We start from the raw sequence: 16,444 nt of genomic DNA, 5'->3' as shown, positions 1-16,444 counted from the left end.
AAAACTGGTCAGATCCAAGGCAAATTTATAACTAATTTGTTTCACCAATCTTTCAATAATTAAAATTGAGGGTGAAAAAAAAACCATAGCAGTATGTAGCATCCTGGAATTTGCACATAAACACAGAAAGGTGAGTTATATGAACTTTAGCAACAGGCAAACCATGCGTTTTCTTGAAGAAATATTTTGTATGTTTTAAAAGTCCACTTTTTTTGCAACACAACACACACACTTTTTAGCAGGCCTCTTTCTGTTCCAAGATGCTTGTAGCCATGAAATCTTTAAAAGTGCCCTTAGTTTGTAAAGAACTGCAGGAAAAGCTACTATCTTCCTGAGCAAACACATCGTGCCTGCATCTAATTCTGCTGTGCTCTTCTGAAGGGACTATCTAATCAACGATATCAAAACGTAAGCTTATGTAAATACAGTGACTTATTCACAACCTTTGTTCAAAAATACCAAGCTTTGAACATTTAGACGACTGCAGTGATACCGGGATCGAGTATATCTGCTAGGACAATGCATCTCCATCGAAGCTTTTGGAAGTTCTAGATTGTCTTTAAATGAGATGTCTGCATGTACCCTGACCCATTCCTAACTGCTTTGTCATAAACACTTAAGAGCATTTTACCCAGTCCCTTGCCAAGTTTTTCCTCAACTTTTCTTCTCTTAGAAGATAGGGAAAGCTACAGAGTACGCAGCTTGCAAATCCTTGAAAAAACTGACTTCTGAAATACTAACAAAACTCACTGAATTAAACGGGGGAAGAATCTAAACTTTAAATATTCCAGAAGCATAATCTATTAGTAGAGCTTTACCAGCTGATAGCTTTTTTGCCTGATCCATTCATGACAAAATTTGCTTTTCCTCTACAAGATCAACAATTACAAATCTGACTAAGATGACGGCATCAGAGAGAATATAAGAAACATTAATCAGAATGAAGCAAATACAGGCAAGGATTGTGACAAAAGAATGTCTGCCAAAAAATTTGTCTGTGTTTGGATGTATTTTTCCCCCAGAAGATTTATCAAAATATCTATATCTGTATTTTCAGTTCATGCTGTAAATTCTGGGCATGCAAAGACCACTTGGATTATATCTATGAGACACTTTTAAAAGAATTCTAGTTATAAAAAACTGCAATAGGTCCTACAAGAAAGTTTTACAAACAGCACAAAAATCAGTTGTGCGCATTACTGGGGGATATTCAACAGTCTGACACCCCATCATGGGTACTTTTTCTATTACAAATAGAAAAAACTTACCATCAATGCCCACAATAACTGCATCTCATAAGACAGCATGAAGTCAACTGTTATTAATGCAATCAGTTGATATATTCCACCATTACAATCTCCAAATTAATTTTAAAAAGAACCAAAGATAATTTGTTGCAAGCACCTAAGATAGTCCTTTAAAATGAAAAAAGCTAAATTAGCAAATGAAACAGTCCACATTAATTTTATAACGGAGAGGATATTAATACCTATTCTATCACCGCCATCTCATTGAAGCTGAGACTTGAAATGCATTCTGTTCTGAGAAACATCTTTTCATAAATACAAATTCAATCACTGGTGGACCCAAAGGACTCTTAAGAATAAATGCGCTTTACTTTTCTTTCCTATTCTTCAAAATCAATAATTCTGCAGGATGCCCATCTGGAGGTTCAAGCTCCTTTCACATAACCCGTGAACCTCCCCGAGGACCCAGCCGAAACCCAGAACTATGTGGAACGCTCTAATGCCACAACCACCACGAGTGTCAGTACTTACTAAACAGTGAAACTTCAAAGGATTAAATTCTCTAATCTGAAAAACACAGTAGGAGCAGAATCCAGGATATGTCATAAATATAGCTTCGGAAAACAAATCTTACAGCTCAGCAATTTCACTTTTTACTGTAAGGGATGTTATGACAGCTTCACAGTGGATTCACATTTAAATATAACTTTAGTCCCCTCTTGCATTCTCCGAAACATCCATCACTGTAACTTTAGCCTGTTCATAATTTAAATGAATAATCTTCAGCTCCTAAATACTGCTTTAGTCTGTTTTGACAGTCAAAATTAATACCTCTTTCAGTTACCGAAGAAAGTAATAAAAGTCCCTGTTATCAGATGCTTTGACCTTCTCCACCAGCCAGTTATTCATTCTGTCAAATAATGTCCATGGGTCTGCTCCCTCTAGTCTCCTTACCCAGTACCCTTGCCATGAAGAAACCCAGCCTGTCAGTCCAGCTGGAGCAGAGGAAGGGAACCAGAAATGCGAGAAGAGATCTGGTACAACAGCCTGGCTTGTGACTCGGCACATGCTGACCCTGGGCCTTTTCTGTCGTGAGCCAGGCTTTGAGAAAAACTTTGAGCTTTCAGAGTATGGCCTCACTGAGAAGTTCTTCATTTTTAGAAATGACATCTAAAGACAGATGTAGGTGTTTTCATCATATATATAGGGAAAAATATCTCAGTGACCCCAATGGAATCAATTTAATGAGAGAAAACACTATAGGACTAGTGTTGACAAGATGGAAAAAAGAGTTGTACGTATTTTTCTGCCACAGCTGGGTTATTTGGGTTTTTTCCTTGTTTATTTCTCATTTATTTATTAATACAGCAGTTGTTTCATATATACATACTTTGTATCTTGGGACTTTTGACCGAAACTGGGCCAATGGATCAAGTGGGGAAAAAAACTCAGTGGTTTTCTCCACCTGTACAAGTCTCTCAGAGTGCCCAGTCACGAACTGCCTTCCTAGCCAAAAAAAAAAGAGTACAGAAAGGGCAGAAGTGTTTAAATACTGTTGCCATGGTGGAAAAGTATTGTTCCATATATGCAGTTTCATTAAGTTTCTCATCAAGATCATATTCAACTGGTAAACCTCAAGTATAGACATGGGAGGTATAAAACTGATGGCCATCAACTTTAAACAGAGCTGATTAAAAGCCAACAAGACAGATCTGGATGTTGCATTATTTCCCAAGATATAAACCACATTTTACCAATATTAATAAAGATGATTGGTGAATGAGTTAAAAAACTTCTTTCATTTTTGTCTCCTTAATCATTGACGATGACCATCTGTGAATACATATGCATTAATTTACTAGCATCTGCAAGCTTTCTCTCAAAAAAAAAGCAGTGAAAAGGGTTACATGTTCCAACTTAACCCACGATTTTAAAAGCTTACTGGAAAGAATAAAGTTCATTATAAAAGATGGAAAACACTGTTCATTCACAGTACCTGTTCTGAAAGACTAGAAACCACAAGAAAACTCTCTACATCCCAAAGAATATTTTTAAAATTACCTTTTAAACAGTAAATTATCATTTTTCATGTTGTTAAACAAGAAATACTTTGAACAAGTACTCAGTTGCAATTAAAAAAAATCCTGTAGCTAAAAATTCCATATAATATTCCTTACCAAATGCGTTAAATTAAAAAATACTAGTTTCTTCTGTTGAAGATCAAAACTACAAAAACTTATAGCAGCTTCAAACAGTGCCAGTTACTCATAGGATTTTTCCCAATTTATATTCCTTTTCTCTTTCTTCCATTTTATCCTGTTTTTGTTAATGGTTACATATATCATCTCTAGAACATAGGCGGGAGATATTTATTACTGTTCAGATGTTTAATGCTCTTACTTTTGCATGGATTGCATTTGAAGAATGTAATAGCAAATATGTGTAATGACAAAAATGTATGCTAACCTAACCAACTTTAACTAATGCTGCTGAAACCACAAGAGCACAGAAAAAATCAGGAATTTGTGAGTAACAGTTTGGACTGGGTTTGGACTTTGGAAGAGTATTCACAAACAGCGATTTTAGAGTAATGTACAGATCTCCTTGGTTCCCTCTGCAGTCAACAGTCCTTCTAGAAAGCAAGTCACAGCAGGAAGTGGATGTGGCCACTAAATGTCCCTTCCCGCAGAAGGGTCTCTCTCCTTCCAGTGCCCATAAAATGGCATCTAGGCTAAAAGTTAAGCTTTTGTTAATAACCATCCGTAAGTTCAGAAATACTATTTGACTAGTAGGATTTACTGAGATTCTAAGTGAGATTTGTTGCAGTACTGATGATTTATGTGACCAATACTAGTAGTAAATTATGGCCTGGATCTTTTTCAAAATACTGAACAGTCCTTATACTGAAGTCTGGAAGTATATCTACATTTTTCCTTTGGTACAATATGGTCCAACAACACGCAGTAAAAAAATCCAGCTTTTCACTCATGCAACTATTCTTAAGCAAGAAATCCACATTTAGAGATTAAGGAAGCCCTGAGTGCCCATGAGCACCAGGTACAAAGGGAAAGCTGGAACGCCCACAGGACACTGCCATGAGGAATTGGGAATACATCAGAGACCAGACCAAAGATCACCTTTTCACATCCATAAACACAAGTTTAAATTGGCTTGTATGAGCTTACAGGGAAAAGCTGCACTTTCACATTATTCATTATTTTTATTCGGCCTGAGATTCCTGGAAGGGACTGTCCTATATGATCATTTTATCCTTCTAAGACTGCACATATGTTTAAATAAAGACAGCTGTGCCCAAAATGCCAGCATCTGTACTGCTACATCACTGCAAGTCAGCTTGTAAGGCCTTTGGCAACCGGTACTACAGAGCAGAGAGGTAACGCTGGTGCCCGCGTGAGACATTAGTATCAGGGCCACCATCGCTGTTTGTCTCCAGGTTTTAACGCAGGGAAAACCAGCCAGCGTCGGTGTCCATACCTCTCACGTTCCACGCACAGCTTCCCCTCCCCAGGCTAAGCCCTACAGCTTTCCTCTCTTCCCAAGACTCTACACGTGTGGTTACATTTTCCCTCTGCCATGCCCTATGGTAAGCACCCCATCCTTCTCCAGGGCCTCTCCTCCAGCGCCCCTGCCTCCACCTCGCCGGCCTGTGCTGCCTGAGCAGGCTGCTCTCGGGTTTTCACTGCAATGTGACATTTTGTCTTTGTTTTAGCACGTGCAGAGTCCAGTAACCAGACTGAAGTGACTTACATTCAACAGAAAGCAAATATGGAAACAAGGTGCTAGGAGATGCCTAAACCAGACATCACCGAAACAATACTCATATTTGAGGAAACAACCCTTTTTCAAGGCCCCAATAAATACCGCATACAACCCCACCACCTTTCAGAGACATCCTTCACGGATGATACCTACAACACACCCCTGGGCAGTCGAGACAAATTCAGATTCAAATGAATTTATCAGAGGGATCTCTTGGGAGAGAAGGTAGCTGCTAACTGGCAAATCTCATCCGATAGCTTGGGAGTTAATAGGTCACAAGAGACTGAGAGGTGCATTGACTGAAGAGTAGCCACTACCCTTAGTATGTATTGTGTTATTTTTTCCTCTCAGAAACAAAGCCCTCAAGAACATTTTATCGGACACCAGATAGATTAATTTAAGTTGGTCCCTCAGTGTCTGTTAAATGATGGCAATTTAATTATGAAACCATAAAGAAATGCATGTTGTGGAATCACATTATTTATTGAAAAACAGAAGGTTGGGGGATACAAATGTATATATGCAGTACAAAAACTAAATATTAAGCTATTTTTCAACTACAATACAGATGTATATGCAAAAAGCTTCATTTATGAAAATTCATCATGAGTATTGAATTATTAAACAACCTAAATTGGATATTGAATACCAATGATTTTTACAATGTGAAAAAAATGTTCTCTTGAGACTGGACAATTTAATCAACCTCCAGGAAGGAAATACAGTAAAAGTTAAATTTAGTACTCACTGAGTACTATTTTAACCTCTCTGGTTCAGCAAGATTTGTCTCTGAAGAGCTGTCTCTTTGCAAATTAAATTTACTCTCCCCATCCTTTCTACTGCTTGTTTATGCAATTAACAGCAAATAAAACAACAAAATCCTATATTCCAATTACATTTTAACTGCAGAAGGTCAAACAGCTACCCTTCTCCTGACATCATTTGAAGACTAACATTTACATTAAAGCCCCAAGTTTCTTTACTTATCATCATTTGCTTGATATTTATCATTGAGGAATACTGATGGCAACATCTGGTTTCTACCCACAGAACTACATAGTGGAAGTGAGAATTAATGACAGAGTTGGAGGCTCTACGGCATAAACCTGATCTGCCAGTATTCTGCCACCCACTCTAGAGGACCTCCTCGGGGTGAAGTTGGGATCTGTAACTGGGTGTGATAAGATTTAAAATGATGTTTAAACCAGAAATTTAGCATTGGTAATACATCATCCGGGAAACAGGGAGTTAGAAATCTTATTTAAAGAACAGTTCTGTCTAATAATTGTTAAATACACAGACTCTACTGCATATCTCTCTAAGGGTAAATAAAGTACTAAGCATTTATTAGTGTAGATCAGACTCTCCATAAAGACATAGCTCTAAGAAGAAATACTGCTGCCAGATGCACAGCCCAGTATCTTCTGCCTCTCCAGACTACCATCAAATGCCATAGGAAATCTGGTTCCTGGATGTCATTACAGCTGGGGTATTCAAGAGCCCTGACACTCTTCTGAAGGAGAACATGTGAGCAGCCCTTACCTTTATTAAGGGGAGCTTATACATACTGATTGTGGGAGAGGCAGGAGGGGAAAGTCTTCAGGAGACCCGGGTCAAATCCACCAAAGCAGAATTGTATTCTGAGTGGGTGGACATATACCAGCTATTTTTTCCACAATGGGTACAATATGGGTATTTTTCCCTTAAATAAACCTTCCAGAAGTAAAACCATTCAGATACTTATTCTTCATAAGACATGATGCTTTCAGAATGCCACTTGTGAGAAAAATGAGACAGAATGGAAACAGCTTATACAAATACGAAAAACTCAGTATTTCATGACATGTGCCAAGGCTGTCCTCAGCTTACCTTGCAAGTCCCTGACAGGCGAGTCAGAGAACACTGCACACTAACTCATGCTTTCCAAGGCAATACAAATTTGTACTGATTAAGCAGGACACGATGGAGAATACAGTAATAATGTTTACATGACATACAGCATACTTGTTCTGTGCAGTATTTTGCAGCCCAAGGGAGATCTTTCAGTAGAGTGTAGTCTTTCCTCAACACTACTGTTTAACAGAAAATTGTTTCATGAGTTTTGTCCCTTTTTCACCATACAAGGAAGTTTCCAAAACAATGTGTTCTGTATGCTGCCCACCAGGGATCAGAAGGTAGGAAAGGTGACCAAAGCACGTATCCGGCAACTAAAGCGGAGAGCTGAGAGTTGTGCGATAAAGTAGAGAATGTAACGAGACATTACTGGCAACCTCCCTTCTTCATCCTGTTTTCCTCCTCTTTGATTTTATTCTTCTTACAAAGCAAAACACGAAAGTCTGAAATTCCTTTACCACTGAAACACTGACACATTCACAGCTATGAAGAGCCAAAATGAAGCATGAACAAAAATGTAAGGAAAAGGTACTCATCCAGCCTTACCGCTCACTCTCTGGCACCCAAATGCACAATGTTTTAACCAAACATAGAGAATGCAGAGCAAGTTTCAATTATTTTTGCCTGAGTGCTAAGAGCGCTAGAAAAACCTAAGAAAGACTAGATCTGTATTTGTGGCTTTTTTTTTTTTTTTTTTTTTTTTGGCATTTTATATAATTAAAAGGGGAAACTTTTGGACCAGTTAAAGCACTTCATCATTGCACATTTAACAAACACTAAAAGATGCCTCCTTCTCAAGTGAAAGGACATTGTCAACAGCAGCGAAACAAGCTGATTCATTTGGAGTAAAAGTTAAACAACCGGGAAGCAAAAGCAAAGCACTAACTAAACACTGTACTTCCTGAATAAAACCACAAACAATAGAAAGCATTAGCTGAATAAATTCCTGGCTGATATCCCAACTCTCAAAAAACCATGATTTTAAAGACCATGAATTTCAAAACTACTACTTCTAAAAGGATCGGGAGGTTAGCAACCATTTAACTTAATAGCATCACCCGGCCTCATCATTACTGTCAGTGAAAAACCTGCTCTGTTAACAGCATCGGACTAAAGGGAAAACACATGCAGGTGTAACTCTGGCCAGACCAACTTTTCAAAATCTTTTCCAGAAGAAAGAAAAACAAACAGAAAAAAAATCTCATGGGCCAAAATAATATTTATTTAATTTAGACAGGGGAAAATACAGTGAAGGCCTTTTTTTTCCCAGTTTCTTCTTATATATATGGAGAGAGAGATGTATGTATGCATATATACAAAAACCTAGACAGTGCATTCAAACTTGGGTGCCCAGAGATAACCAATTAAACTCGAGTGACTCAGTATTTAGAGTCGCTAAATAACTTTTCAGCCCAGTTCAATCACATTCAATGGAAGCTTTGCTGAGGACACCTCACGATAATCGGAAGTAAGTTTAGAAATTAGAAAGACAGAAATTAAGAAGTATTACTTATGTGCATAAACAGTTATTTTTCTAAACTTTAATATGCGATATGGAAATTATGCCAGGCTATCTTACATTCTAATTGAAATGAGTAAATACTGATTGCCAGAGAAGGGGCAATTTTTACAAACAGATATTCCCCCGTGCTTTCTCACACACTGAGGATGATTATTCATATTCTAGCAAGTGTATTTCAGCATCTTTTATTCTGGATTAAAACTGAATCTACTGAATCTGTAACAATGGACAGATTGTTAGTAATATTGCCTTCATACAAGGTTGGGTTAGCTTTTTGCTTTTTTTTTTTCTTTTTTAAGATCCTAATTACTTTTTTCCATTGTACTATCTTTCTGTTGGCTTCAACACTATCAATTGTAATTGAAACCATAAAGTATTATAATCTCGCTTATCACCCATCTCTACAATCACAAATTCACAAATCATTGCAATACAAACTACTGTCCAAGAATATATATCTTTTATTATTGCAAGTGCTAAGTAGGCTTCACCGTAAATCACACTTCTCCTCTGATTTTTCTTTCTAAAGCAACTCTGGCTTTCTGATCCCTGAAAATAAAATAATTGCCTGCATCAGACTGAGTTCTGCTGCTTTCTCTGTGACTAACTACAGGTCTAAACAACTTAATGGTCTTAACATACTTCCAATAATTAAGTGATTTGGAAAAAAAACCCCACAAAACTATGCTTACAGTTAAAAGAATAACAGCCTTCTAAATTCAACAGTATTACCTGCCTCCTTTACCCAGCAGAAACACCACCATGGTGGTACCTATGCGCAGAGTGGATTACGCTTTCATCCTGACAAGTGCCACTGGACCGCTGGACGATGCTTCCACGTCAAAGTGGCTGAGCCAGAAAGCAGCCCCCTAACAGTTGGTCGCCTCAACTTGCTTAAGTAATGTCATATTCTGAAGACCTACACGCAACCTGCACTTTATTCTATACCCTTTCTGTGTCCTGCTTATTCAGACATGCATTTCTCTGATGTAACCACCACATCACATTTTACTGTGCCTAGACAGTAAAGCATCAATTCTGCATGACTTCTATAGGAATCAGAACTTAATACAACTTGAAAACTTGCATAGTCATATTAATGCAACACTTCACTGTGGAAAGTTCAGTAGGATTTTTCCTAATCATACTATTTTAATACTTCAGTGACTGTAGAAATGGAAACCAAGGACCTCCACACTTCCAGTTTTATACACCACTTCTTCGATTTATAGCCTCAGGAATGGAATAAGGAAAAATAATCAAAATACAGACTCTTCTTGCAAGAAGACAGGAAAGGAAATAATTACTTAGCCTAACTCTAGGAATTGGGGCCCTCCAAGAAAGAGGGCTATTATGTTGAGGCAGCTGGCTAAAGTAAAAATGAAGCTACATGTGTCATTTATTCCCCAAAAGATGATCTGATAAGCATACTTGGTTTTTTCAATAAGGCTTATTTTGCAGCAACATGGAGGCTCACAGACAGTTTGAAGTCAACTTTGCTTTTTATGTACACCTTCTTTCTTAATCTTTTTTTATCCTGCCCCCCTGCAATTGCCTTTTCCCCTTCCTGCTTCTGGGAAATTAGCACTTCTGCTGACAAGCTCATACCCACTAATCTCGGCAAAAAAAAAAGACAGCCTGCCACTTCGTAAAGGAGCAGCAAAACAAGATCTGAAAGATCCTGCCCTAAGGAGAGGCACATGTTCCTCCCTTTCTATACACCAGCCTGGGAACGGAGTAGAGACGATCCCCAGTCCCAAAGAAGGAGCTAATGCTGCTTACGGGGCACAAAGAGTGGTGATGCAAAAAATCAGAGGCTAATAATAGGTTATCAAGAGTGAGGAATGTAAGTCACTAAACAAAAGCAAATACCATTATTTGATCTTCCCCTCCTGACATTCCCACCCATATCTTTTGTACTGTAATCCAGAGCAGGGGCTAAGAAACAGACTGTGCAACTCCTTTCACCACTTCAGAGACCAGGACAAACTCAGAGGAGTTCAGTCAAGCATTTCCTTGCCCTCTTATCAACAACTCTGTGTGGTTCTGCCAAGAGAGGGAGGGAAAGAGAGGAGTTCACTCAGGCAACACGAGGGACATGAGACTGGTCTCCTGACCTCCTCCACTTCATTTCTCGAGCAGATTCCATTTTCTTCAACGTATTTATTTTTCTTTAACCTGCCTCTCACCCATGGCAGATGGTGTTCTGGAGGAAAAGAGTACAAGTACTACTTAAAATCAAAGATCCATCTAGCCTGATATCCTCCTCCTAGCAGAGGCTATAAAAAGATGACTAAAGAGAAGTAGAAGATAATCAAGTACTATACTCCCAAATACGGTTATTCTTCCCAATATTCAATGTGCTTTCAGCTCAGGGAATTGCTCAGTTGGCTGTAGTTTCTAAATAATCCTCAGTGGCTTTCTCCTCCCATAACTTGTCAAGCCTCTCTTTAAACCACAATACCCTTTGGCAACACGTTTCATAAGCATAGCTCCCATCGCACAGAAAGCCCAGCTTTTGTTTGTTCCAAACGTGTGGCTGGCTATCTTTATCCAGGTGTTAAAAGTTTTTAGTTTTTATTATCATTTTTAGTAATTTGCTCAGCACAGATGAAGCCTGCAGGCTTGTAGTTCCCAGCTCTCCGCAAGACACCTTTGCAATACTGACATTACAGCTGCCTCCTTACACAGCACATCTACGTCGGCTAAACATTGACCTCATTAGCAATTCCCCTTTCTCATTCCTGAGCACCTTCACAACTTCTGGGAAATACTATCTCGTCCTGCAAACGTGTTACTGCTCGATTTGTCAGTTTGTTTCGTAACCTCTTTCAGAGCCGTTTCATCTTCAGACAGATCCTCTGAGTCCCCAACAAAAACATTTTCTCAAGTATGAATCTCTCCAGCTTCTTCCAGAGATGCAAAGAATTCGCTCACCTTCTCTGCAACGGGCTTGTCTCCTTTACGTGTGCCTTTTGCGGTCTTTGGTGCACCTCTCCTGAACTACTCGTTTCAAACAGCTATCACACAAGATAGCAGCTGTCACCTCTAGTCAAGCTAAATTCAAGGTAAAGTCAAGGGCAAAATTACTTTGCCAAACCTTAGGTTATCATCTGTTAGAGCTAGAAGGGAATGGATTTTTCACATGGGCAGGAAAAAAAAAGTCAAATTTACAGCAGATTGTTTTAAAGAGGACTATACCCTCCTCTGACCCTTGTTATTTTCTGTTTTGCTAAGTGAAGTCAGTGAAAAATATTTCTGCACTTTGTAAAGTTTCATTTAAAGTCTCAACCCTCCAAACCCTTTAAATTATTCACAGCTGAATAATCAAGTCATTTATTTTTTCCTCAGAGAATAGTATAAGATAGGAGAGGAGAAACCTTTCTGTCAGAGTTTGAGATAATTGGGCAGACCTTGCTGCCATTTACTTCCTTCCTTAGTCTTCCTTGATCGCTTTTATAGGGCGGATCCTGGCATTACTCTCAGATTTGTCCCCTCGACCTTGCACGTATTTCTTGCAGCCCTCCATATTCTCTCTTTTCCCTCAACTACCAGTCCCTTTACTTCATTTTTTCATAGAGTGTTTCCTCTACCCAGAGTTGACAGAAGGATCAAGTGGCTATCTGAGGTTACAGGCCACGTTCCTGACTGTGTAAATCAGCTGGGATTCTTGAAGGAATACATGGTGCCTTCAAAATTACTGCAAAAAACCTGGCAGCAGGTTCAGTTTTTCACAGCCCATTCAAATTCACCTCTCCCTATAAGCTCCCTGAAGGCAGACAAACCTCACAAAAACCTTGTAACGTTCTGCACTTGAACAGCATATAGTCAAATCTCAGTCTTAGCTTTTTTCCTAACCCTCCTCTATTCTATTCCTCTTCTGCCATTGATGACGCCTTCATTTATGCCATTGGTGTCCTGCTCTAATGCCTCTCCTTCCCTTCTGTCTTTCCTGTCCAATGAGTTATTGCCTCACACAAATCTTAAATCTCAATTTTTGTTTTTGTTAACCCCTTTTACAATCCAGAAGCCTTAGACCAAGGTTCTCAAAACTCACTACTGATTCTGAGCAATCATTTTGGACACCTTTAAAAGATTTAAGAAGGACTGTAAACAGGAATTTCCACAATACACTTTAAGACACAGGCAAAATACAATGGTACTAGAAAAATAAAACTGTGTAGGGCACAGTGGTGTAGACATCCGTGGTGGCACCAGAAAGGAAAGGCTGAATTTGTGGCTCTAAGATGGAGGAATGGATTGAGAAGAGATGCATGAGGGTGGGGAATGCCACGTCAGTCTGTATATCCCCACCTAAAATTTCACAAAGTTTTGTCTAGCTGGAATGAGCTAGTCACTGATCTTCTGTAAATAAGAAACTTCTTTGCTATGAGCCTTATTTATGCCAAACACGTTAGAGATCCTTTCACATCCTTTCTAGCCTCAACTGTGACATATGAGTTTTCTTTTTCTTCACTGATCTGACAAATCTTCATGGCAAGAGCTTTATCCATGTGCAAAGTGTGCCAATGAAAGCACCTACAGAAATCCTCAACTTAAAGAAAGAAGAGCGAGATTGAGTCACGCAGAGAAGAAAGCAGCAGCAAATTTCATCAGCGTGAATTCTGCCTTCAGTATTTTTAAATTGAGTAATATTTTTCATCATGTTACAGTAATGCTAAAGGACTCTCAGTGAACAGCAGATCCTAGTTAAAGCAAGTATTTTAATACACTTTGATCCTGATGAGAATACAAAAGATGGAATTGTCTGGAATATATTTATGCCCCCCCCAAAAAAAGTACATGGCATAGCATTTTGACCTGATCATCTTGGGATAAAAGGTATGCACCCCGTCTCGACAAGCTCTTCTTTAACTGCTGATGAAATGAAAACACACGAATTTGAGTAAGATTGTGTTCCAAACAAAACACTACTGGATTAAGAACATGCCTGTGATTTTCCTATTGCAGGAAGCAAATCTGACCTGAAAAATGTAAGGCAGGAGTGGGAGTGGGGGTATTATACTTCTAGCGCTATTAAAGAACCTTACTTGAATATTCGTAGCCAATTTTACCCAGTTTTTGTTTTAAACATGGGACTTGCAGAATAATATTTAAAGACTTATTACATAAGACTTTAAGATTAATGATTACATAAAGCTTTTAGATTAAAGACTACTTATTAGAGAAGACACTTTTTTTTTTATAAATACCTTTTAATCTGAGCAACTGTTGTTCTTCAAGTGCTGCTGCTGTTATCAAGATACGATTTAGTTAGACTGTATTAAAAATTCTGTATATTTATCTGTAACAAATTGAGTTGATGATATTTCTTCTCCCAGTGCTTACAGATTATTAACCTCTCTGGCAAAGTCAATGTGATGAATACAATTAAAAGATCAATTTCCATTGACTGTGTCTACATTCTTTTACAAAACAAAAATATTTCAGTCACTGATTGGACAAGCAAAAACACAGAGAAAGAAACAGGTTAATTATTAAAATGAGTATTATGAGTCAAATTAATGCACAGTCTAATCAACCCAGTATTCTTGACTAGCCAGAAAAAATTAAGAACAGAAAAAGGACTATGCTAGTTTAGGGTAGGTTTTTCTACTTACCCATTAGTGTTATGTTCAGAAAAAAACAATGGTCATAGCATTAGTCCTTATGTTATCTGTACAATGCTCAGACTCAGACGAAACCAAAGCCACATCACAATTCTCAGATCACAATTGTGTAGAAGCCGTTTCCTCCTCCACTGTCAACACTTTTGAATAGGAATTTTAAGTTTTATATTTTGCTGGTTGGCTTGACTCCTTGATCTCTAAGGGATCATCTTCAAGATAACAGGCAGATACAAAACCAGAATAGCAGATATTTCAGTAGCAGGATTACTCAGTGGGAACGCACATTTCAGCATACAGTTATTTGTCTGAAAATGCATTAAAATTCTGATGTTGCTTTATTTTCCAGTTCAGTTCTAGCCTAACCAAGTTTAATCAAACAATGGGCCTTAAAACAGCATGCTATTACAATTCAGCTAATTCTTCTGATCATTAAGTGGCCAACTATTTAAAGTTTTAGTTTTGGCAGTTACCTGAAAGTAAACAAACCAAGACAGACCATTTCCATACTGAATAGTTTTATGCAATCTCTCTTTCTGACGACAGGAGAGGTGCTGATCTGGTCTTGAGCCACAAAGGCACAAAAGCAAAAGTCAGCTTGTATTGCATCATGCAGGCATTTCTCTCCTGAAATCCATGTTGGCCCATCTGACAGTGGAAATGAGCAGAGGAAAATTCTCAGTTCTTTGTGGTTACCAGTATTTCACTGCAGTTCCCTTCCAGAGCAATGTTATTCTTCATGTCCTACTAAAACTCCCTGTGACACACTACAGAATTAAAGAGCAGACAAGTTTTTGGTACCAGAATACTCATCTGAAAACTGATTTCGGATAATCAGTACACTTTATAAAATATAAAGTTGCCCCTTTAATGTTTGGATCTTTCAAAACATATGGAAGACCAATGGATGACCTTGGAGATTACCCTAGTCCTGTGTAAAAGTCTCTTATGGTTGAAATTTCCTTTTTAAATGAAGTCTGACATGATCCTATCGCATCTCCTTTCCTGTTGGAATAAACGGTTGCTATGTCACATTGGCATAAATCAGCCCATTTTCACCACCAAAGGGCTTGCAGATAAGCCTCAGATGTAGCCAACTATGCCAACAAGGCAAAAGCCAGTCCTGAGTTATGTTTATTTAATTACAGACCTGTTAAATCTTTACTCATAGTAGATTCAATGTTCAGGTAAGTAGAAGGAAGTCTTCCAGCTGAAGGGGAATCAAGACTTGTATTAGTGCAATGAATGACAGTACACACCTACAAAATGTGGACAGACATAATCAGCAAGATTATTTTTTCATCGAGTCACTTCTATCGTTATAAATCACTATGAAAGACTGACTGTTTCCTAAATTAATCCTTCAAAAGATTCATCACAACAGACAGCTTGTTCAGTCAGCAAACGCTAGCTTCATGAACAGCAACGGCGAACGGCAGCAGTTGCAGCAGTAGTACCCATGATGTCCCAGAGTAACAAGTAAGCTGAGAAATCAGAGTAGGTGAAGTACTCCTGAGGATTAGTGGTGCCAATACAACATTGGTAAAATTCAGCAAACCTACCATATTATCTTAGAAATTAATTATTTTGCTTAGAACCCAAACCAGCTCTCTTTAAGTAACGTAACTTAATCGCCTCAAATCCTAATTATAATACCCACTCAGCTTCTCCAACACTGAGGTGCACCTTATAAAGTCTGAAATGGAAAAAAAGAATACTATGGCTATTTTGATTCCCTTGCAGACACTAAAAATTGTTTAGAAATTTATTGTCTGTTATGCCAAATATTCCAAAGGTAAAAATCTTCATCTTTTGAAGTTTCAGAAAACCAAAAGAAAGTCATAATTTTGTGCAAGTCATTTCTGGAAAAAAAAAAAAAACCCTTTAGTTTCAGCATAACATTTTGTTCCAGACTTTTTTTAACCTGAGCTGGTATTAGGAAAAATCAGAACTAGGGAGCTGTTTCAAATCCAAATATTTCATGCTTAAAGAGAAGTTATTATTATTTTTTTCCCCTAGAAACAGAGTAATCATCAGCTCCAATTCTTTTCCATCAGAACTTCAATTTTCCAACCACAAACATCTTCCTAATGGAAAATCAGTCCATCTGAAAGTTTCCCTGGACGTTTTAAATTGCAGACAGGCGTGCATGCATTTGGAAAGCCTGTTGACATTACTGTTTAAGAAACTCACTCTTCCTGCCTAATGTAATCGTATTTGTTGATTTCTGTGCACAGTCATCTAGAATTTAGTAAAATAATTTCCACACAAATGCCAACATTGAAATGAGTATAGCCTCTAAATTACAGCCTCACGTATGTAAAATGTTCACATTTTACAAATACTGCAGCCTGGTCCGAATAGGATCAGCCATT

The 16,444-nt window shown here is 38.1% G+C and overlaps 1 protein-coding gene across 4 annotated transcripts in view; it reads right to left on the bottom strand.

Moving 5' to 3' along the window:
* Positions 1-16,444, bottom strand: part of MACROD2 (mono-ADP ribosylhydrolase 2) — an 858,592-nt gene that overhangs the window by 666,849 nt on the left and 175,299 nt on the right. The gene's annotated exons all lie outside the window — the stretch shown is intronic.

Source organism: Dromaius novaehollandiae, chromosome 3, assembly GCF_036370855.1.
Source record: "Dromaius novaehollandiae isolate bDroNov1 chromosome 3, bDroNov1.hap1, whole genome shotgun sequence".
NCBI lineage: Eukaryota > Metazoa > Chordata > Aves > Casuariiformes > Dromaiidae > Dromaius > Dromaius novaehollandiae.
The sequence above is the reverse complement of the archived record's forward strand: the minus strand, read 5'-3'. Positions and strand labels throughout refer to the sequence as shown.